The sequence below is a fragment of the Tenrec ecaudatus genome, chromosome 15 (assembly GCF_050624435.1).
Source record: "Tenrec ecaudatus isolate mTenEca1 chromosome 15, mTenEca1.hap1, whole genome shotgun sequence".
In the NCBI taxonomy this organism is placed as follows: domain Eukaryota; kingdom Metazoa; phylum Chordata; class Mammalia; order Afrosoricida; family Tenrecidae; genus Tenrec; species Tenrec ecaudatus.
In genome coordinates, this window is record NC_134544.1 from 103,493,188 (window position 1) to 103,518,708 (window position 25,521).

A 25,521-nucleotide genomic window follows, 5' to 3' on the forward strand; every position below is an offset into this window, starting at 1 on the left:
TTGAGTGTCTTCCAGCCTGAGGGGCTCATCTCTCGGCACTATCTTTGACAATGCTCTTGTTCTATGCATGCAGATTTCAGTATCGCACACGGTTTCATAGCTATCCATATGTTTCCCTTGGCTAATTTATATGAAAGGGAAAACTTACTCCTTGTTTGCAGTCTGGAAGCTCTGTTGAAACCTGTTCCCTTGGTTACTTTGCTGGTACTTGAAATACCAGTGGCATAGCTTCCAGCATCACAACAACACACAAGGCGCCACAGGATGACAAACCGACAGGAAAGTGGTGCCCCAGTGAGTGTCGCAGCAGTACATCAGTGCAATACCATGTGGAGTGTTTCCACAAGCTGCTGAAGCACGCATCTATGCCAAGAAGTTTGGAAGACAGTGACTCATCCAACTGACTGGAAAAGAGTCATGTTTGCACTCATTCCAAAGAAAGGTTATCCAACAGAAGGTGAAAATTATTTTAAAAATCACTGACATCATATGCAAATACATTAACAGGAAACTCTCAGAGATTCAGGCTGGATTTAGAAGAGGTTGTGGAGCAAGGGACACCATTGCAGATCTCAGATGGGTCTTGGCTGGCAGGGGAGAGATCATGATCACGAAGGTGATTTTCCCAGGGCGAGGCTTATCCATTGCACTCCGGATGTGCTGACCCCTGCGATTTCCCAAATGTGGGAAACGCGACTGCATAATTTGTGGTAGTGGGGGACTGCGGTCACGCTCTTCCTTTGGTCATGCTTCAGAGCAGACCTGTCCTTGGAGAGGGATCTTACGCTTGGTTAAGGAGAGGGCCATAAACAAAGACCCTGGAAAAGATGGATTGACGCAGTGAATGCCGTCAATAGTATGTTTTATTGAATAAAATAGAGGGAAGGTTTGCGGGGGTGGGGAGAGGATAGGTGATTTGTTCTTCAGGAGAAAGGACTAAAATATTTCACAGGTTTAATATGGGGAGATTCCAGTAGATGAAATGTCACACTTCTCATTTACAGAGCTAAGGCACAGATTCAAGAGATAAGTGGATAACAATTTTGGGCCAAGTTGAGACCCAACAAAATAAAACCAGGGTTTTAAGGTCAAGACTTCTGAGTACGCACTGTTGTATCTGAAAAGTTTGACCCTAATTATCCACTATTGATAAGTGCCAATTGGACAAGGCCACATAGACTTTCCCTGGTGCCTAGAGAGTAAAGCTACTTCAAACATATTAGGAAACTGAGAGCTACAGGCCTAAGTACTATGAGACCCACTGGATCAGATACAACTGTCCTCAGGAATTGTGGTTTCAAGGAGTCATAGCCATATCCTTTACATGGAAAACTTTATGTGTCCTTGTTTCAGACCAGGCTGCCAATGGTGCCATTGATGAGTCACAATACATTGATCATAGTTCTAGTTAAGATTTCTAGAAATAATTTCATCACCTCAATATGTATGCGGTTCCTTGTGCAGTTATCAGCTACCAAATGCTCTGTCTCACTATCACTTACCAAAAACGTATTTAGTGTTCCTCCTGAAAGGAGTCTCTGCTCTTCCTTCAGAATGCACATTGAAATATTACTCATGGGGTCACAAAATGCCTCAAGCCCACAAAATGCCACAGGCCCTTAAAAACAAGTTGACACATTCTTTTTTTTCAAATCGTCTTATTAGGTACTCATACAACTCTTATCACAATCAATACACACATCAATTGTGTAAAGCACATATGTAAATTTATTATCCTCATCATTCTCATAACATTTGCTCTCCACTTAAGGCCCTGGCATCAGGTCCTCATTCTTTCTCCTCCCTCCACACTTGCTCATGAACCCTTGATAATTTATAAATTATTATTTTGTCATGTATTTCCCTATCCGATGTCTCCTTTCACCACTTTTCTGTTGCCCGTCACCCAGGGAGAAGGTCACATGTAGATCCTTGTAATCAGTTCCAACTTTCCAACCCACTCTCTCCGTCTACACTCCCAGTATCACCACTCACACCACTGGTCCTGAATGGATCATCCACCCTGGATCCCCTGTGTTTTTGGTTCCTATCTGTACCACAGTACATCCTCTGGTCTAGCCAGACTTGCAAGGTAGAATTGGGATCATGATAGTGGGGTGAGGAGGAAGCATTTAGGAACTAGAGGAAAGTTGTATTTTTCATCATTGCTACATCACACCCTGAGCCTCCTCCCCGAAACCCTTCTGTAAGGGGATCTCCAGTAGCCTACAAATGGGCTTTGGGCCTCCACTCCACACTCCCCCCCCCCCCGCCCTTAGTCACTATGGTAAGATTTTTTGTTCTGATGATGCCTGATACCTGATCCCTTCAACACCTCGTGATCGAACACGCTGGTGTACTTCTTCCATGTGGGCTTTGTTGATTCTGAGCTAGAAGGCCGCTTGTTTACCTTTAAGCCTTTAAGAACCCAGACGCTATTTCTTTTGATAGCCGGGCACCATCAGCTTTCTTCGCCACATTTGCTTATGCACCTACTTGTTTTCAGTGATCATATCATGGAGGTGAGCACACAATGGTATGATTTTTTTGTTCTTTGATGCCTGATAACTGACCCCTTCGCACCTTGTGATCACACAGGCTGGTGTGCTTCTTCCATGTGGACTTTGTTGCTTCTGCACTAGATGGCTGCTTATTTACCTTCAAGCCTTTACGACCCCAGACGCTATATCTTTTGATAGTCAGGTACCATTAGCTTTCTTCACCACATTTGCTTATTCACCCGCTTTTTCTTCAGCGGTTGTGTTGGTAAGGTGAGCATCATAGAATGCCAATGTAATAGAAGAAAGTATTCCTGCATTGAGGGAGTACTTGAGTTGGGGCCCAAGGTCCTTCCTCCACCTTAATACTAAACCTATAAATATATGCACATAGATCTATTTCTGCATCCTCATATATAAATATATATGCATATGTACATGTTTTTATCTAGGCCTCTATAAATGCCCTTTGCCTCCCAGCTCATTCCTCTATTTCCTTTGATTTTCCTCCTGTCCCACCATCATGCTCAGTCCCCATCAGGGCTTCAGCAATTCCTCTTGGTTACATTACCCTTGATCATACCCTACCAGGCCTCCCACACAATGATTTGGCTCACTTGTTGTTCCCTTGTCCCTGGCTTTGTTAACACTACTACCTTCCTCCCCAACTTCCCCTCTCCCATGTCCCCCCGGAACTGTCGGTCCCATTTTTTTCTCCTCGAGATTGTTCGACCAGCCTATCTTATTTAGACAGACCTGAGAATATAATAACATGCACAAAAACAAGACAGAGCAAAACCAAGCATCAATATACAACAAAATAACAACAAAACAATGACAAAAAACAACAACAAAGTATAATAAGAAAGAAAAGCTTGTAGTTAGTCCAAGGATCGTCTGTTAGCCTTTAGGACTGTTTTCCAGTCCAGTCTGCTGGGACACCATGTCCTGGCCCCAAAGTCCACCTTCAGCATTCCCTGGGGACCTCATTGTTCCATTCCCTTGCTGCTCTGTTGCACCACCTTAGTATTTTGCCTAGGTGTGGTGGGATCAGGTCAGGTGCAATTCCCACACTGTGTCTCCGGTGATGTCCCCTGTAGGGCTATGGGTCACTGAGGGGGCATCATGTGTCATAGTGGGACTGGCCATGTGGTCCTTTCTGTGGACTGGCTGTTCTAATTGGGAACATCATCTTCACGCCAGATGTGAGGCCAGATGTGCTCCACTCTCTCCTCCTCCCACTACATCTGCTCCCCTGTGCTCTGATTAAATATGTCCGACTCCGAAAGCTGCAGATTCAATGCCGACCTTTGAAATAAATTGTTCTGGTGAGAGGGTTAGGTGTTCACTTAGTAGTTGAGATTGAGGCTGGATCCCCAGACTTCTCCACTGGTTCCCTACTCCAACGCCGACATGTGGCATTCAAATCTTGGAGCACTGGGTTGAAGTCTGGTTCCTCTTTCCCTGTGGAGATTTAAACAATACCCTCCCATTGGGTGGGTTAGTGCCCTGTGCCCCCGCTACCCATTTCTTTTTATTACTCTTTTTTTCCTTTTGCCCAGTTATTTTTTAGGTGTCTGTCATGTGTATCCCTGTATTTGGTCTGGTCTCTGCCATATTACCTGGTCCTCACCCCAGGAATGTTTGTATACAGTAGCTTTTTCCCTATGTCCCTTAAAAAAAATTTCTTTAAAGCTTACCTCAGCGGACTCATGTGGTACTTGTCCTTTTGTGCTTGACTTAGTTGGCTTAGCATTATTTCCTCCAGTACTTCCCATGCAGCGTTGTGCTTCATACGCCCATCACTGCTTTTTAGCAATGCATAGTATTCCTTTGTATTCACAGTTTTTTAATCCAGTCATCAGTTGATGGAAATTTGGGTTGTTTCCAACTCTTTGCAATTGTGAACGGTGCCACAATGAACATTGTGTCTGGCCTTGGTTTGTTTCTTGCCTCTTCTGGGTATATGCCCAGTAGGGGGATTGCTGGGTCATATGGTAGCTTGATTTCCATCTATTTAGATATGGCCAAATCGATTTCCATAGGGGCTGTACATCCTTACAGGTCCACCAGCAGTGGATGAGAGTTTCTGTCGCCCCACAGTCCCTCCAACACTTGTTGCTTTCTGATTTTTTTTAATTGGGCTACCTTTGAGGGTGTTAGATGGTACTTCATTGTTGTTTTAATTTGCATTTCCCTTATGGCTAAAGATCGGGAACATTTTCTCACATGTTTGTTGGCCATTCAGATTTCTGTCCCTGTGAAAATTCTGTTCAAGTCCTTTGCCCACCTCTGAAGTGGGTAATTAGTGTTTGGGGTTTTTTTTTTTGGGGGGGGGGGAAGCTAGCAGAGTATTATAGATTTTAGTAATAAGGCCTTTGTCTGATGTGTCATTGTTTAAGATGTTTTCCCAGTCCGTGGACTCTCTTATTACGCTCTTGGTGAATTCTTTCGATGTACATAGGTGTTTTATCTTCAGTATATCCCATTTGTCAATTTGTGCATCCTCTGTGTTTGTGTCCTTCCCCATTTCTAATAGCCTATGTATTCCCTGTGCCAAATTCTCAAGTTCGTCCCAAATCCCTCATTGATGGCCCTAATAGTTTGGGGTTTAACATCAAGGTCTGAAATCCACCTTGAGCTTATTCTTGTGCATGGAGTGAGATAAGGGTCTTGCTTCATCTTTCTGCAAGTAAATATCCATTTTTTCTGGCACCACTTGTTAAAGAGCACATCTGCTTCCGATTTGATATTTTGGGGGCCCTTATCCAAGATAAGTTGTCTGTATGCTGTTGATTTTATTTCTGGGTTTTCAGTTCTTTTCCATTGATCTGAGTATGTGTCATTGTACCAATACCATGTGGTTTTGACAACTGTGGCTGTATAGAATGTGCTAAAGTCAGGTAAAGCAAGCCCTCCCACTGTGTCCTTCTTCTTGATGAGTTTTCTGCTAATTCTCGGCTTCTTCCCTCTTCATATGAAGTTAGTAATCAGTTTTTCCATTTCTTTGAAGAAAGATGAGGGTAATTGTATCGGGATGGCATTAAACTTATATAGTGCCTTTGGCAGAACTGACATTTTTGACTATATTGAGTCTTCCAATCCACAAACAAGGGATATTCTTCCATTTGTTGAGGTCACTCTTGGTTTCTTGTAATAGTGTTCTGTAGTTTTCCCCATATAGATCTTTTGTTCTTTTAGTCAGGTATATCACTAGATATTTCCATTTGTATCTGGCTATTGTGAAGGGTACCACCTTTTGGATCTCTTCTTCTGTGGCCTTATCCAATGTGTATAACAATCCGGTGAACTTGTGTTTGTTGATCTTGTATCCTGTCACTCTGCCAAACTCCTCTATTGCTTCCAGTACTCCCCTTGTGGACCTCTTGGGAATTTCTGCATATAAAATCATATCATCTGAAAATAATGAGTTTCACCTCTTCCTTCCCCAGAAGAATACCTTTAATGTCTCTTCTTTGCCTTATGCTATTAACTAAAACCTGCAGAACGATATTAAATAAGAATGGGGACAAGGGGCATCCTTGTCTGGTCCCCTTTTTCAGTGGGATTGTGTTAGTCTTTTCTCAATTGACTACCACGTTGAGTGTTGGTTTTTCATATAAAGCTTGTATTGTCTTGAGGAATTCCTATCTTCCATTCCTATCTTCTCAAGTGTCACAAACAGGAATTGGTGTTAGATGTTGTCGAATGTTTTTTTCTGCATCTATCGATATTATCATGAGGTTCTTATACTTTTTCATGTCAGTGTGATGAATAATAATAGTGGTCTTTCAAATGTTGAACCATCCCTGCATCCCTGGTATGAATCCCACTTGGTCATAGTGAATTATTTGTTTTATATACTTTTGTATTCTGTTGGCTAGTACTTTGTTAAGGATGTTTGCATCGATGCTCATTAGGGATACCAGTCTGTAGTTCTCAATTCTTGTGGGATCCTTGCCTGGTTTTGGTATACTAGCTTCATAGAGGGAGTTCGGTACTTTGCTGTCTTTTTCTATAATCTGGAAGAGTTTGTGTAGTATTGGTGTTAGTTCTTCCCCAAATGCTTTGTAGAATTCTCCAGTGAAGTCATCTGGTCCAGGAGATTTTTTTGTTGGTAATCCCTTGATAACCTTGTTTATTTCTTCTATTGCTATGGGTCTGTTGAGACTTTTTATGTCCATTGAGGATAGTTTAGGGAATGATTGATTTTCCAAGAATTTGTCCATGTCTTCCAAATTGTTCAATTCATTGCAGTACAATCCTTCATAGTACTGTGTAGTTATCCTTTTTTGTTTCATTAGGGTCTGTTGTATTGTCCCCTCTGTGATCCCTTATTCTTGCTATTAAATTTGTTCCCTCCTTTCTTTGGTTAGGTTTGCCAGTGGACTGTCAATTCTGTTTATCCTTTCAAAGAACCAACTTTTAGCAGCAATATTTTCCCCATAGTTTTCTTATTTTCCCTCTCCTGAATCTCAGCCCTGATTTTTATAATTTCCTTTCTTTTTCTATTAGTAGGATTGTCCTGCTGACTCTGCTCTAGTTGTTGTAAATGTTGTGCAAGCTTATCAATCATGAGTCTCTACTCCTTTCTCATGTGTGCATGTATCACTATGAAACTTCCTCTGATAAGTGCCTTCCTTGTGGCCCATAAGTTTTGGTACATCGTGTGCTCATTCTCGTTGGTTTTTAGAAATTTCCTAATTTCATCTCTGATCCGTGCCATTACACATTCCTTTTGCAGTAGAGTTATTCATACTCCAATTGTTTGCTCTTGTTTTCTTTGTCTTCGTTTTGTCGATTTCTAGCCTTATGGCACAGTGGCCAGAGAGATATCTGTATATCAATGTGCTTAAATTAATGTAGATTCACCTTATACCCCAACATATGGTCTGTCTTTGAATATGTGCTAATGTGAGCTTGAGAAGAATGTGAATTTGGATTAATAGCTCTGTAAATATCTATCGGGTCAAATTGTCTAATTGTAGTGTTTAGATCTCTAGCCTCATTGTTGAGTTTCTTTCCCTATGATTTTTCTCAGTGAGTGGTGTGTTGAATATAATTTTTGAGGCTGTGATTTCTTTTTTCATCTTTAAGCGTGTTTGGTTGACATATTCAGCAGGTCTCTCATTCAGGGAATATATGTTCACAATGGTTAGTTGTTCTTTGTCTACCATTCTCTTGAGCATTTTATAGTGTCCCTCCTTATCAGATACTTTGGAAATCATCAAACTGATATAAGCATTTATTTAAGACCATAGTGCATTAAAACACAAAACCAAAACTAAAACAAGTGGTGCATATTCCTGACCAGATTTTAGAGAACAACTCTCTGTGTTTATGTCCTTTAAACAACTATTAAAACACTTAACAACATAAGGCATTATTAGGTTGCCCTTTAATGTTGCTTGATTCATTCATTTCAAAAATATGGTATCTCACTGTTAAACTTTACAATTCCCTGATGACAAAGACATTTAACATGTTATCATATCCTCACCAACATACCTTAATCATTGGTGTCTGGTTTGAGTTTTTGGTTTTCTGAGGCTTGTGTGTGAGGAAGTGATAGGTTATTTTACTTTTTATTTTTTCTTATTTAATTTATACTTTCAGATATATGTGCAGCAATATTATCTTCTGGTTATTCTTCTGTTCCCCTTGTTGTCATTTGTCCCCAAGGGCACTTTTTTGTTTGTGTTTTCTTTGTGGCTTTCATTGATCACTATTGCAGTCCTATAAGGAGGAAGTGATATTTTCTCTATACAGATGAGAATTTTCCAGTGACTAAAAAATTCTTAGTATCCATGGTGATGCAATGGCTTAAGTGTTCAGCCGCTAATGGCAAGGTTGTTAGTTTAAACCCCCCAGCCACTTTGCAGGAAAGCGATTAGGCTGTCTGCTTCCATAAATATCTGAAGTCTCTAAAGCACTGTGGAGTAGTTCTACTCCATTTTATTGGGTCACTATGAGTTGGAATTGACTTGGTGGCATCAGCGTGTTTCAGGGTGACTGTTCTAATACCTTTTACCTACATGACATGTGGCCCTTTCCTCTAATTAAACGAAGATTCTCATCAGCTCTGTGGTTGAGAGAATTTCTTTCTTTTTTTTTCTTTGACATTTTATTAGGGATTCATACAACTCTTATCACAATCCATACATACATCAATTGTGTAAAGCACATCTGTACATTCTTTGCCCTAATCATTTTCAAAGCATTTGCTCTCCACTTATGCCCTTTGCATCAAGTCCTCTTTTTTCCCCTCCCTTCCAACTCCCCACTCCCTCAAGAGAATTTCTTAAGAGGAAAAAAAAAATCTTATACTGTGTGCCAAATTTACTCTCTCCCCTCATACCAGATTGAACTTTACCCAGGTGGGCCCCTATCCTACAACAGCCATGTATTGTTCTCACGTGGGAATGATAGGTATTTGCCTCAAAGGAAATGTCTCCAACTCAAATCAGTACTCAGACTTAAACTTATACCACATTGAACATTTTGTATTAAAACTGAACACATTACTAGTAGGTACATTTTAACTAGTAGTTTTCTATTTATTGGATTGTTTATGCTCTACTTCTTGTTTTGAATTAGTATTTTATAAATATTATTTACATTAATTGAATTAGTAAATTATTCTTACACGAACTTTTACAAATCTATCCTGTTTTATAACATGAATTTTTAATAATCTTATTTTATGTTTAGACAATAATACATTCCTTCCATTGAGCATAAGGATAATTTAATAACATATTTCCAATTCTTCCTTCCCTATCTTCTGTCCCTTTTTAAACAAAATCACTTGAATATAATAGATAAGTATACAAATTTGTTATTGTTTTAAATATTAGTTATCTTTAAAGACAATTAAAATAATAAACAATGTTAAATTTTCCTTAATTTAATTTATTATCCCTGAAGAAATTCTTTCAGTGTTAGTATCAGACATATACTATTGTAAACTTGATTATAGTGGATTTAATCATGGAAAAATATGGTACAAGGTCACTTGATTTCCCTCTTGACTCAACCTGAATTTTCTCTAGGGTTAAATATCTTTTTATTTTTCTATGAGAGTAATTCCTTTTCTGTTTTAAACATATTATGAGTAGACTTTTATTTCTTACATTTTATTTTTATCTTTATATAATTATTATTGTCTAGAAGTGCTGGGCACACAGAGACAATAATTGATTAAATCGTTTATCAAGGACAGGGGTGGGGACAAGACTGAGCAGCACTACACACTGTTGTACAGAGGGTCACGTTAAGACAGAACTCAACTCAATGGCACCTAACAACAAGAAACCAAAGGAGATCTAAACAAATGGAAGACTGTCCCTCGCTCATGATAGGAAGGCTCGTTATGTAAATATCAATATTACCCAACACAAATTTTAAATACCATTCAATACTGATCCAAATAATAACTTCATCCCATAATCAAATGTTAACACTAATTACTAACTTCATATGAAGGGAGAAGAGACCCAGGATAAGCAAGAAAGATCAAAAGAGCAACAAAGTAGGAGAACTCACACTACCCAATCTCAAAACCTATTATACAGCCACATTAGGCAAAACAGCATAAGACTGGTCAAATCATAGGTACACTGACCAGTGTGTGTGTGGTGGTGGCTGGGGCGGGGGGCAGAGACAACTCACAAATAAAGTCAACCACCTGTAGGCAACTGATATTCAAGAAAGTGCCAAAAATTAAATGGGAAGAAACCATTCTCTACAACAAATGGTGATGGCAAAATTGGATCTAAATCTACAGAAGAATTACACAGGACCCATTTGACTTCTCATATACAAAACTGAATTCAAGATAGATCAAAGACCTACCTCCATGTACAGACCCATAAAGATCACCAATGGGAAAATAGTTACATACTTAAGGGCCCAAATACAGGGCATACACGTTTCAAACACAGCAGGGGAAGTCCACACAAGAGAAGCAAAATAACTGACTAATTCTTTGTATAATAAAACCCATATGTACATCAAAATAATTCAATAAGAGAATTAACAATTATTTCCTGGACTGGAAAACAATCATGACCAATGACACAGGGGCAATTATATACCTCTAAAATATATAGAATGATGCAAGACTTTAATAAGAAGAAAATCCAAATAACTCAACAATAAAAGCAGTAAAAATTATACCTAGACTGTTAATCAAAATAGGCATCTAAATGTGAAATAGGTACATTAAAAATGTTCCTGATCGAGTGAGCACTTGGCTTGCAGCAACCATAGAAAATGTTCCTGATCATGAGCCATACAGAAGATGCAGATATAAAAAAATTGTAGCTATATAATTTTACACTGAAAATGGTAGCCCATGAAAAGAAGGAAAGAAAAACAGAAATAAATGTACCAGAGAAGAAGCAGAGAGATTGGAATTCCCAGACACTGCTGCTGGTAGTTCTGTCCAACTACTCTGTAAAGTGATATGGTGATACCACAAACAAATGGGATAATAAACTGCATGTATTCCAGCAAAGCTTTCAGTGGGTATATTAAGATCACAAATTAAAGATAGACATATGAATGCCCATGTTCATCAAAGTACTCTTCAAAATATCAAGAAATTGGCCATAACCAAAAACCAACGAATAGAAGATTGGATAAAGCAACTTTGGTATATACACACAATCGGATACTATATATGTGTAGGAAATAGTGTAACACCAACAAAGCTCATCACTACACAGGTAGACCTAAAGAACATTATGCTGAGTCAAAGCAGTCCATCTCAAAAGGGCAAAAAATGCATAAGCCAATATCAGCATAAACACCAACACAGAGTCTGAGACCTATTCTCAGATTAGGTAATCATTTCATATGATGCCCCAGGCAATGTTACATGACTGTAGCTCAGCTCAATTTAATAGTATCACTTACTTTGCTGTTATTAAAGGAACGGAAATATTCCATTGGACTTAAAGCTGGAATATCCTGGAATGGAGGCGCAGATGACTGCTAACCCAGAGTCATGAACTTCAGAGTATGATGCAAGGATTTCAAATGGTAAAGCCAAATTCAGAGGAGGGAATGTTATTAGAGGTTCAATCCGTGGGTATCAGAGTTGAAGTTTTTTCTTTGCTTCTTTTGCTTGGCTTTGCACTCTCCAGAAACAAATATAAAAAATCCCCCCAACCCCACTTGCCTTTCCAGCACTCTCAGGTGCATTCAGGGTTATTATATTTGATGACTGTTAGTTCTGTGATGTGGCTTTCTTAAAGGGAGTGGTGATTAATCTAATCTTCTGACTTTGCATCATTTTTAAGGGAGCACTCTGAACCAAAGACTGGCTTGGGACCTTAAAAGTATCCATGTCTCTCCCTCGGGGGAATTATGGGCCCAGGAGAGAAATTTCTGACCCTGTCCAGGATAGAACTTCTTTTTCTCTTTCCCCCCCCCTCCCCCCCCCCACACACATCTTTTCCCCAAGCTACAGTAGTTTACCACCTGTGACCATAACATCCTGTTTTGGTGTCATTCACTTTTACACTTAGGCAATTATATCTTATGGATGACAGGAGCTGTATTACGGGGGAAAATATTGTTCCCTCTGTTCCTCTTGGTGTCTATGTGGATTAATCAGTGCAGTAAACTCGTATAATCAGATATCATATTTTTCCAAACACTATAATTACCAGCTATTTGCCCCAGGACACTCATATCTTCCCCTCAGATATCTTTCTAATGAAAGCATCTCCCAAAGAGCATGTTCGTCTGCTGATGAAAAGCAGCCTAGCCTAACCCTTAAACTCTAGAAATGAGAGTGCACAGCCATGGGCTGCCCAGGTCTCCCCATTCACTGAGCAGATATGATATGCACAAGTCCCAATGGAGTCTGCTGACCTAAGGTTCCCTGGTGGCAATTATAAAAAGGAAGAAAAGATGATGAACAAGAGAAACAGTGGATATCTGTGATAGTTTCCTGAACAGGATGTCTTTGTGTTTGCAGATGTCTAGGGTAAAGAGTAGCTGGTAGAGTCTGGGGGGAGACCCAAGGCTAACTAGACAATGTCTCTGCATTTACCAGCAGTTATGAATGGATTGCATCAGCCAGCTCCAGGGGAAGGCCTGCAGTGGGTCTCAATTACTAGTACTAATGTTGGTACTACACCCTACATAAGCTCAGCGGGTGGCTGATTGGCAGTCCCCAGAGACAAGGACAAGAACATTCCCTACATTCAAATAGTCAGGCTCAAAGTTAAAGACATAACCTTGTATCACCATAAAAGAGACACCGTGAAGGGAATCATTAAATGTTTATACACAAATCTCCCTACAGTGGGACACTGGACTTCAATGATTGCTGAGGACCCTCGGACCCAGGGCTCAGTTCCAGCAGACCAAACAGAGAGGAGTTAAAAGTTGACTTCCTGTCAGTGTCTGGGGCTTCCTCTCTATCTTACCGTTTCCCTTGAGGATCTCTCTAGATGTGTGGGTCTGTATCAAACACTGAATTAGAAACATTTCATTGTAATATGAGGAAATGCCCTTCTGTTCCCAAAGAGCAGAAGACCACCCATGGAGGCACATCATGCAGAGGGAACAAGGCAAAGCTGAAGGACCTGTCAGCTCTGATGCAACCCTGTCCCCAGGAACTGCTATGAGGAGGAGAAGATATAGGATGGGTAGGGGTTCCCTGAAATGTGCTCAGTCCAGGGTAGACCAGCGAGAGCACAGTGGTATCCTCAAGCCACAATTGCTCATCAGAGCTGGCAAGTGGGTCTGAAAAACTGGTGGCCTAAATCCTGCTACCATCCTAAGCCACTGACTGGGAATCAGGACAGAAGAAGTGACTGGTTTCAGAGGACACATTTGGGGCCCTTGGAATAGTGTGCTCCTGTGCTTGAAGCAAGGGGAGGGACTTATTCCTGAGGAAACTCTACACTTTCCCTTGTGGGGTTGATTGTCTATAAATACCCAAAGTATTTCTAATTTGTCAGCTCTTAGAGACCATATTAATTTAAACAATTTCATATTTTAATTTAAACATAAGTGAAAATCAATAAATTTTAATGTAGCTTTCATTTTGTTTAACTCATGATTTTCAGGACACACGCAGGCACCATGTTGGGAGGAAGCGCAGTCAAAAGGAGAAATCCAGGTGCTAGAACAAGGTGCTGATCCTCAGCCCTGTATGCATTCCTAGCTTACAACCAGGCCAGCTGGCCAGACTTAAGACAAAGCCATCTTGGAAGAAAAGGCTCCATTCATCTGTTGAGCTTTTCAATCAGGCACTAGATAAGATCTGGAATGGAACCATCTCCTCCATGCCATCTCTTAGTCATAGAGTCAGAAAAACAAAACAACAAAGTAGTTAGAATTTTAATCTGAAAATTTTATTCTTGTTTATCAATTAACAGCACAACTGCATGAAATTAGATTATGTTTTCCTTGGAATCATATTTTCTACCATGATTTCCACATTTCAGAATATTGGGGTTTTTAGTGCACCTTGAGTATGACTGACCAAATCTAACTCCAAGCAGTGTTTATGACTATTGTTTGCAGATTCACAGTGAATCAGAACTGACTACAGGACACCTAACAAGTACACAGCATCTGCAAAACAGTATCTTCTATGTTTAAGACTAGTACTGCAGTCACTGTATCAATGCATCTCCCTGAGGACTTTACAGAAGGAAGTGTCTTCTCCATAGTCATTGCAGTCAGCACAGAATATCTTCAGATTATCACACTGCAGTCTGAGGACACTGCCACCTATGACTATGTAGAAAACACTGTGAAAATTCACATCCTGAAAATGTCCCAGAAACCCAGGACAGAGGGAATGACTTTGACAATTTGTGTGCTGTCTCTATTTTTCTCCACGTAGTGGTTAAAGCTTTGAGGGAAAAAAACTTTCATTTCCTGTGCAATATTTTCTGAATGGGGGCTGTTAAACCAGGTCCACAAAATGAGAAGAAACTTTGATTCAAATCATACAATTAGGCCCTACACACAGTCACCAAGTCAATTCTAAGTCATAGGAGCCTTGTAGGGTCTGGAATGTAAATTATTTGGAGGCACACCCTTTAATCATCCTTGCTAGAAGCTGGATTTCAGGTGGTCAACGCCCTACCCACTGTGCATCCAGGGTTTCTTTATGCTCATAGCACTTAAACAAAACCAAACCAATGTAGTACTGTTTTAGATTCCATGGGGGTTGATTCTGATGCACTGTGTCCCATTCTGCACAGAGCAGAACTGCATTTCTATTTTAAAGGCTAGACCTTTGAAAACTAATTCAATAAGCCTGACTTCCAAGGCCTTCTGGGTGAATCACCATTTGGTTCAGAGTGCAGTGTTGTAAGGACTTAAGCTTGACTCGTGTGCCCCCATTTTCGAATTTAGTAAAAATGATGTCCAGGTCTCTTTAATCACTAAAATATGTGACCTCTTTCTCTTCCACACTCAGGTTTGCTCCTTCACAGTGTATTATTACCCAAAAGTCAATATCCTCCTTTTCTCAGAATGTGCCCTTTGTCTCATACCCCATTCCACCCTACTTCACAAACTTAAGAACATTAATGCTTATCTTAGTTTCTATAAACTGCTTGCTGAAAGGAATGTGGAAGCCTCAACCTTTCTTTGTTTATACTTTGTAATATCCTCAACCCCTACTGATTGCCAAACCGACTATGGTTTTTGCTCTTATAAACCTACCAGAATATCATTTTGTGCCTTGGGGAATTTCAGAGAGTTTGAATCCTCCCAAAGTCCACTAGCTAGAATAAAGATTCCCAATCTGGACATAAATGAAATTACACCACTTATGCACATCAGAAGACTACATTAGAAGAGTGAAATGGAGGAGGGGTCAAGATGGCAACCAGGTGAGCCACACATACCGAAGGCTCTTTTGGACATGGTGGGTTAAGTGTCCTGGTAGTCGAGTGGAAGGATTCTGGTGAGAGATGCCCCTGGATCAGCCCCCCTACCCCCACTCCACACATCTGTCCTGAGCCATAGACTCAGTGATCTGGGATCGATTCTTGGGAAATCTCGGCTCATCAGGCTGAGTGACCCCAGTGCACCCCCACCACTGGTGTGAGCAGTGATTGACTCACTCCACACCCAGGCCGGGCCTCCACACCAGGAGCTGCTTGGTTGCCCCGCCCAGACACGCAAAGCTATGGTGGGACTCCCTACAACAGCTGCCCACACATGGGACCCCACTAAGAGAGAAATTTCCCTTTCTCCCAGTTCCCCTCTCCCCATGTGGCAGCAATCCACCTGGGCCCGGTAACTGACCTGAAATCTACCAGTAGCTGGCTTGGTAACTTGCACTAGGGAAAATCCGCCCCCATTGTTGCCTGGGACCTCGCCACCAGCACCCTGGTCTGCCTGCCTGCTCCTGTCAGCTTCGCTACTGCTCCCTGCCTGGGAGGCTGCATGACGGTGGGCACTCTCCACCAACATGCACCCGCTGCCAAGTCCATCCAGCTTCTACCCACAGAGCCACTTCAGGCTGGCCCATGCCACTGTGGTGCCCTGAGGGGTTCCCAGTGTTGGCAGCCCCAAGAGCTAAGCCTGCCTGCCCCAGCCCATTCCCACAGTGCAGCGGGCTGGCCCCACTGCCCCGTGTTTCCCACCAGAACCACTTCTGCCCTTTCCTGGCCTGGCCCATGCAACTGCAGAGCCCTGTGCAGCCCTGCGGGGTTCACAGCACGGCCCGAATGATAAGCATTCTTGCCTGCTAAGGAGGCTAATGACAATCTTTGGGTTTCCTGCCGGAGCTGTTTCTATCCACTCCAGATGGCCCAAGCAACTGCAGTACCCCAAGGCATCCCCAGCACCAGCGGCCCCAAATGCCTTCTGGCCCCAGCCCAGTTCCTGCTGGCAGAGGAGGTGGGCATCTTGGTCTGGCATTTTCCACAGCACCTCTTGCTTCCCCAGTCCTTTCAGGCTGGTGTGGTTGGCTCGCTGCTGTTGTGCGTTTCCTGGATGCCTAACCTCTGCCTACTGGCTAAACACAATAGGCCTGCAGGGACCTTGGGAAGAGCATGCTTGATCTGAAGAGCATTCATTCCCACATAGTCTGGCTTTGGAGCCCTTGATCAGCACCATTCGGGTGACAGTGAGCTCTCCCCAACATACGCCTTCAATTCGGCATCTTTAAAAATTGGAGGCAAAAGGGGGAAAATAATCTGTTTTTCTTTTCTTTTTTCTTTGACCTTTTACATTATTATTTCTTTTTTCTCTTCTTTTTTGCTTTTATGATTTTCCCTATTAAAAAATTTTTTTTAACCAAGAAAAAGACTAAGTGTGCCCTGACAGACCAGGTCAAAGGATCCTAGGAGCATACATTTAGGCTCCAGCCTCCACTCCAGTCACTGAAACTTCTCACCACTGTTGGCCACTGAACCATCAAGGGACTCTGTCTACAAAGGAGTCTGACCCACCTCTATAGAAGGTCATATGTAGCCCCCAGAAGCACCTTTAATAGTAACACATGGAAGGAGTTAAGGGGCCCTTGGTGTCCTAGAAACATGGGGCCTATGAAAAAATTGAGGAAAAATCAACAGACCACATCAGTCCCTACAAAAATCCAGAGACAAAACACAGTAGCAGAGTTAATGACTCTCGTAGAAGAATCAGAGACAGATCTGTCACAGAAGAAAATCTTCAGAAGTCTGCTCAGAGTAATACTGGAGCTGAAGGAAGCAATGCAGAATAAGGATACAATGATAAAGGAGGTGAAGTCCACAATAGAGGGGATGAAGTCCACACACCAAAGGGAAACACAGGTGCTAACGGATGAAGTAGCAGAAGCCAAACACAAGCTTACAGAATTTACGATTACGCTTGAGGAGGCAGAGAACGGTATCGGTGATCTCGAAGACCCACAAACAGACATATGCAAGTGGGAAAGACCGTCAAATAGGAAAATCAAAGAAGCAGAAAATAACCAGATATCAATGACAGATGCTAGGAAGAGGAATAATATTCATATAATTGGTCTACTGGAGCAGAACACACCACAGAAGTCGACAGCCAAGATAGTGGAAGAATTTCTGGAAGAAAACTTTCCCACCTTAATGTGTGAGAACCAGACACTCATACAGGATGCTGAACAAAACCAACTAGACTAGACCACAAGAAGAACTCACTAAGACATATAATAGTAAAAATATCCACCTTTGAGGAAAAAGAGAAAATTTTAAGAACAGCAAGAGAAAGGAAGGCAGTCACATACAAAGGATATCGGGTAAGAATATGCTGAGACATATCAGCAAACACTATGAAGAGGAGAGAGTGGAGAAACATCTTCTAAAAGCTGAAAGAAAAAATGCCTCCTCCAGAATCCTTTACCCTGCCAAATTATCCATTAAGATAGATGGGAAAATAAGGGTCTTCCAGGACAAGGAAAGAATAAAAGAATATGCTGCAAGACACCTGACCCTGCAGAAGATACTGGCTGACTCATTGTAGCCAGAGGTTCAACCTCCACCAGAAACAAGCAGACACCATGTATCCAGAAGCCAAAATGCCAGCAACAATTACCAAGACAACAGGGCCTAAGAGAGAAAAGAAGACAAAATAGAAAATCTCTACACTGATATGAAAGGATAGGAAAACACCCAAAACACAAGACAGGGTGTAAGAACATTGAATGCACAGATTGTAATAATAACTCTGAATTCCAATGGACTCAATTCATACACGGAAAGAAAGGAGGCTGGAGGACTGGCTCAGAAAACATAATTCATCAAGATGTGCCTTCAAGAGACACACCTTAAGCACACAGACAAAAATAAACTAAGAATAAAGGCTGGCAGAAGTATACCAGGCAAATGACAACTTTAAAAAAGCATGGGTGGCAATCTTAATCTTTGACAAAATGGATCTCAAGGTTCAAACCATAAAAAGAGACAAGGAGGGACACTACATAATGCCTCAAGGCCCAGTAAACCAAGAACCAGTTAGCATATTGAATATTTATGCGCACGTTGGAGTGACAAATTTCATCAAACTATTAAAAAGATGAAAAAATAAATCACAGATTGAACCACCATAGAAGGTGACTAGAACACTGCTATCAGGGAAAGACAAATTACTGGGGAAAAAGCTCAGTAAAGAGGCTATATGGCTAAAAAATGTAATTAGGAAACTGGGCCTGACATTTATACCGCTTTCCATACAAATACAAATAATTCACATTCTTCTCAAGGTCACATGGGTCATTTTCAAGAAGAGACTACATGCTGGGACACAAGTCAAGTCCGTGTAAATTCAAACACATAGATATTATTCAGACGTCTTTCTTAGATCATCATGTCATAAAGCTGGACATTAATAAAAGTACATCCAGAAGAGCAAGGGCAATCAATTGGAAGAGCAAGAGCAATAAAAAAGATAAACAATTATCTCCTGCGACATGAATGGGTAGGCCCAGATTAGAGAGGATATTAGGAAGTGTCTAGAAAGTAATGAGAATGAGAATACAACATATCAAAACTTATGGGATACTGCGAAGGCAGTTATCAGAGGTAGCTTGATATCATTAAATGCATATAAAAAAAGAAGAGAGACTTATGAGAGATAATATTATCACAAAACTCCAACAAGTAGAATAGGGTCAGCAGAAGGACCCCTCCAATAGCAAAAGAAAAGAAATAATAAAATTAAGGGCATAGTTAACCAGTGGAAAGACAAAAGAACAATGCAAAAGATAAATGCAACTAAAAGCTGTTTCTATGCAAGGATCAACAGAATTGACAGACCACTGGCGAATCTGTCCAAGGATAGGAAAGGGCAAGCATCCATAGACAGGATGAGGGATGACATAGGGGTAATTACAACAGACCCAAATGAGATTAAGAGGATAATCAAAAAACACTATGAAAGTCTGTATTCTAATGAATTCAGAAAAGAGGAAGACAAGGATAGATACTTGAAATAACAGTCCATCCCTACATTATCTCACACAGAGGTCAAGAATGTCAAAAAACCTATTGCAAAAGAAATAGAGGGTCATCAAGATGCTACCAAAAAAAATAGCCTCTGAGCCAGATGGCTTCACAGCAGAATTCTACTAAGAATTCAAGGAAGAATTGACTCAGATTCCCCACAAAGTCTTCCAAAGCATAGAAAAGGATGGCAAACTCCCAAACTCATTCTACGAAGCCAGCATAACTTTGATACTCAAACAGGGCAAAGACCCCAGAGGTATAGAGAATTACAGACCAATTCCTCTAATGAACATAGTTGTAAAAATCATTAACAAAGTAATGACCAATAGAATATAAAAGTATATAAAACATATTATCTACATTGACTAGGTAGGATTCATGCCAGGGATGCAGGGATGGTTTAACATCCAAAAATCCATCAAAATTATACACCACATCAAGAAGGAAAATGATTTAAAAATATATGATAATATGCATCGATACAAAAAAAGCATTTGACAACACCTAACATCCATTTCTAATTAAAATACTCACGAAGATAGGAATGGAAGGTAAATTCCTCAAGCAGGTACAAGCTGTCTACGAAATGCCAACAGGCAACATCATAGTTAATACAGAAAAGACAAAATCAATTCCACTGAAAAAGGGTACAAGACAAGGATACCCCTTGTCCCCACTTCTATTCAATATTCTACTGGAGGCTATAGCTAACAACATAAGACAGCAGAAGGATATCACAGGGATCCAAATGGCAGTGAAGGAGGTGAAACCATCGCTATTTGAAGATGATACTGTATATTGAAAACCCCAAAAGCTCCATATGGGAGTACTTACAGCAATAGAGGAATATGGAAGAGTGGCTGGATATGATATCTACAAAGAGAAGTTGGTAGGTTTGCTATACACATCGGACGGAACCATGGAAGAAAGCATCAAGAAAGCAGCACCCTTCACAGTAGCCAAGAACAAACTGAAATATCTAGGAATATATTTAACAAAAATCCTAAAGACCTATACAAGGAAATTTACAGGATCCTACTACAGGAAACCAAAAGCAAACAAATGGAAGAATATCCCATGCTATTGGATTGGAAGGCTCAACATAGCAAAGATGGGGCCGGTCATACAAGCTCAATGCTATTCTGATTCAGATACCAACAACCTTCTTCAAAGAATTGGAAAAACTGATCACCAAGTTCATATGGAGAGGGAAGAAGCCCAGAATTAGAAGAGAACTCTAGAAGGACAAAGTTGGAGGATTCGCCTTAACTGATTTTAATACATATTACACAGCTACAGTGATCAAAGCATTGTGGTACTGGCACAATGACAGAGACTCACACCAGTGGAAAAGAATACAAAGCCCAGGAATAAAACCATCAGCATATAGACAACTGAACTTCAATACGTGTCCCAAAACCTGCAAGTGGGAAGGGGAGGCCCTTTATAACAAGTAGTGCTGGAAACAATGGATATCCACATGTAGAAAAATGAAAAAAGACGTTTACCTCACCCCATGCAAAATAAACTCAAGGCGGATCACAGACCTAGAAGTAAAACCCCAAACCATCAGGATCATCAAGGAGGGAATCGGGATACACCTAAGATCATTGACCCAGGGAATTCATAGGTTCACTGCAATAGGGAAGGGTACACACACAGGTGAACTGGAAATCAACAAATGGGATTTAATAAGAATAAAACCCCTGTGTGCCTCAAAACTTGGCCAAGAGGGTGACAAGACTACCCACAGACTGGAAGAGGATTTTTAGTAATGACACATTGGACAAAGAGCTCATTACTAAAAATTTTAACACCCTCATGGCCTGCAAAAAGAGGAAAACAGTGAACCCCCAAGTGTCAGGGGAAGCCAGTCCTAACACATCATTACGGGTACAGTACGCGCAATTGTACAGTGATAAGTAAAGATCATAGTAAAGTTATAGAGAGCATGAGAGATAGAAGTATTGTAATAAATGGAGTCAGACATGATTCATGGTAGCATGCTCACCTCAGCCCCACTTGATGGTCCATGTGGAGGGAGAGAGAGATCTTTAATGCTAGCCCAGGCTTTTTATATTCTCCAGGGACATGCAAGCCCCCAAATTACAGGTGAGTACAAATGTCACAGAAAGGGGGTGTGCTATAGTTAATACAGTAATGAGAGGGGGTCGTCTAGAAATATACATGCAATAGTAAGAGGAGGGATTGGGGGTATACATGTGATAAGATGGGCGGATAACTTAACTTTGATGTCACAGTCAGTTTGGCCTGTTCCCTGACTCAACTGATAGAGATCCTTATAGGTAGGGTGAGAACACTTGGTTGCAGGCCTCAGGGAGGAATAGTTTATTGTCCCCAGTAGCAGGGAGTGAGGCCTGCCATATACTCTGGTGACTAACTGCCATCGGGAGGATGTCTGTAAACGTCTGATCTCTCCCAACACCTAAGGAAGTGGGTAAAAACTGAAAAGAACTTTCACTAGGGAGGAGACCCATGTGGCCAACAAGGATATGAAAAACTGGTCCCTGTCATTAGGCATAAGAGAAATGAAAATTTAAACAACCATGAGATACCACCTACTGCCTTGAGGCTAGCTCAAATCAGAAAATCAGAGAGCAACAAGTGTTGGAGGGGTTGTGGTGAAATAGGAATCCTCCTCTACTGCTGGGGGTCACGTAGATATGCACAGCCACTGTGGAAAGCAATCTGCAGATACTTAAAGACAATGGAAATTGATCTACTTTATGACCCAGTCATCCTTCTACTGGGCATATACCCAGAGGAGGTAACAAATAAAACATGATCAGTCATCTGCAATGCAATGTTTATTGCGGCACAATTCACAATCACGAAGAATTGGAAACAGCCTAAGTTTCCAGGGGATTAGTAAACTCTAGCACAAAGCACGGATGATCACATGGAACACGTCGTTTCATAGGAAGAGTTGGAAGGAATCACGTTAAGCGAGGTAAGCCAATGTCAAAAGGACAGGTATAACACGAGTCCCCTGAGGTAAGGAATACAAGAACAGACACTTATCTCGCAAATCACAGGAGGCATCACAGCTAGTCAGGGGGAGGTCAGACAAAACCCAGGGAGGTAATATATGAGTCCAGGGGGAAAAGAGGACCTGATGCAAGGGGCTTAAGTGGAGAGCAAATGCCTTGAGAATGATTGGGGCAGGGAATGTATGGATGTGCTTTATACAATTGATGTATGTATATGTATGGATTGTGGTAAGAGTTGTTTGAGTCCCTAATAAAATGTAAAAGAAGAAAAGAGAAAAAATGATTAGGGCAAAGACTGTACAGATGTGCTTTATACAATTGATGTATGTATATGTATGAACTGTGAAAAGAATTGTATCAGCCCCATTAAATTGTTAAAATAAAAAAAAGAAGAAAAAAAAATATATATGAGTCCAACATAAAAAAGGGGAAAAGGGGAAGGAGGAAGGAGAATGGCGGTGGGGAGAAACCGAGATGATGATATGGGGGGAACAGGGCATTAAGCCACCCAGGAGGAGAGGATTGGTTGTGTCCCCACAGAATTGGAATGTGCAAAGAGAACCCACCATGACGCACCAAACCAGGAGGGCAATGTAACAGGTGGAGGAATCCATAAAAAGACTGGTCTAACTTACTTCGCTTAGCATGATTTCCTCCAGTTAAAGGACAAGTACAACATGAGTCCGCTGAGGTAAGAATTTAAAAAAAAATTTTTTTTTTAAAAAGCAAAAGTGGCACAGGGAAAAAAGCTACTGTATACAAACATTTTAGGGGTGAAGACGGGGTAGTATGGAAGAGACCAGACCAAAACCAGGGATGTACATGGTAGACAATGGTGGAGGAGGTGGGGAAAGGAAAACAAAAGGATGAATACAAGGAAGAAAAGGGTAGTGGGGTCATAGGGCATTAATCCACCCAAGGGGAGGGTATTGTTTATATCTCCACAGGGAAAGTGGGACCAGACTTCAACCCAGTGTCGCAAGGTGTGAACGCAATATCCCGGTGTGGAGGAGGGAACCGGTGGAGAGGTCTGGGAGGCTGGCCCCAGCACCATAAATTAAGTGGATTCCTGCCCCTCACCCGAAAAGAATTTGTTCCAAAGGACGGCATTGACTCTGCAGCTCTGGGAGATGGACATATTTGATCAGAGCACACGGGAGCAGATGAAGGGGCAGGTGGAGAGAGTGGAGCACAGCCTGGCCCACCAGGCCGTGATGATGATGTTCCTGAGTAGAGCAGCCAGTCCACAGAGAGAACAACATGGCTGGCCCCACTATGAGACATGATGCCCCTCAGTGACTAAGGGCGATACAGGGGACAGCACCGGAGACACAGTGTGGGAATTGCACCTGACCTGATCCCACCACACCGAGGCAAAGCACTGGGGGAGTGCAGCGGAACAGCAAGGGAATGGAGTGGCAAGGTCCCCAGGGAATGCTGAAAGTGGACTTCGGGGCCAGGGCGTGGTGCCCCAACAGACTGGACTGGAAAACGCTCCTAAGGGCCAGCAAACGATCCCTGAACTAACTACAAGCTTTTCTCTTGTGAACTGTTTTATTCTGTTCTTTGTCAGTGGTTTGTTTTTGTGGTTTTGTTGTCTGGTTGTATACTGTTGCTTTGTTTTCCTCTGTCTAGTTTTCGTGCATGTTAGTGACTCCACAGGTCTGTCTGAATAGGACAGGCTGGATGAACTATCTGGAGGAAAAACAATGGGACCGACAGTTTTGGGGGGACTTGGGGTGGGGGGGTAGGGGGGGGTAAGGAAGTGGTGTTAACAAACCCAGGGACAAGGGAAAAACACGGGACCCCAAATGGTAGAGAAGGGGGAGTGGCAGGCATGGTGGGAAATGATCAAGGGTAAGGTTGCTTAGAGAAGAGGTATACTCTAGCCCAGGTGGCGATGAAGCATGGTAGTAGGGCAGGAGGAAAGTCAAGGGAGATGGAGGAAAGAGCTAGGAGTCAAAGGGCATTCATGGAGGTCTAGACAAAGACATGTACATGCAAATATATATAGGAGGATGGGGAAATAGATCTATGTGTCTATATTTATAGGTCAAGTATTAAGGTGGCGGAAGGACCTTGGGCCTCTACTCAAACACTCCCTAAATGCATGAATACCTTCTTTTATTAAATTGGAACTCTATGATGCTCACTCTCCCGACACAACGGCTGGAGCCAAAGTGTGTGAACAAGTAAATGTGGTGAAGAAAGCTGATGGTGCCCGGCTATCAAAAGAGATAGTGACTGGGGTCTTAAAGGCTTGAAGATAAACAAGCGGCCATCCAGCTCAGAAGCAACAAAGTCCACATGGAAGAACACACCAGCCTGAGTGAGCGAGTGGTCCCAAAGGGATCAGTTACCAGGCATCAAAGAACAAAAAATCATATCATTGACTGCACACCTCCATGATAGGATCGCTGAAGACAAATGGGTGCATAAGCAAATGTGGAGAAGAAAGCTGATCGTGCCCGGCTATCAGAAGAGATAGTGTCTGGGGTCTTAAAGGCTTGAAGGTGAACAAGCGGCCATCTAGCTCAGAAGCAAATAAGCCCACATGGAAGAAGCACACCGGCCAGTGTGATCACGAGGTGCCCAAGGGACCAGGTATAAGGCATCATGCAAAAAAAAAAAAAAGATATAAGTGTGTGTATGTATGTGTATATATGTGTATATGTATATATGTATGTATATATATATATGTATATATATATCATATTAAATGAATGGGGAAGTGCAGAGTGGAGACCCAAGGCCCAAGTGTCGACCAATGGAGATCCCCTCATAGAGGGGTTTAGGAGAGGAGATGGGTTAATTAGGGTGTGAGGTAGTATCGATGAAGAACACAGCTTTCCCCCGGATCCTGGATGCTTCCTCCCCCCAACTACCATGATCCGAATTCTACCTTGCAGGGCTGGATAGGACAGAGGCTGTACACTGGGGCATATGAGGGTTGGAGGTACAGGGAATCCAGGGTGGATGATACCTTCAGGACCAAGGGTGTGAGGGACGATGCTGGGAGAGTGCAGGGTGAGTGGGTTGGAAAGGGGGAACTGATTACAA

The 25,521-nt window shown here is 41.7% G+C and overlaps 1 non-coding gene across 1 annotated transcript; it reads left to right on the top strand.

Annotated features, from left to right (window-relative positions):
• The first annotated feature begins 579 nt into the window (after positions 1–579).
• LOC142428198 (U1 spliceosomal RNA) lies at positions 580–742 on the top strand. Its single transcript, XR_012780169.1, has one exon. It is a non-coding gene; the product is annotated as a U1 spliceosomal RNA (small nuclear RNA).
• Positions 743–25,521: the final 24,779 nt, after the last annotated feature.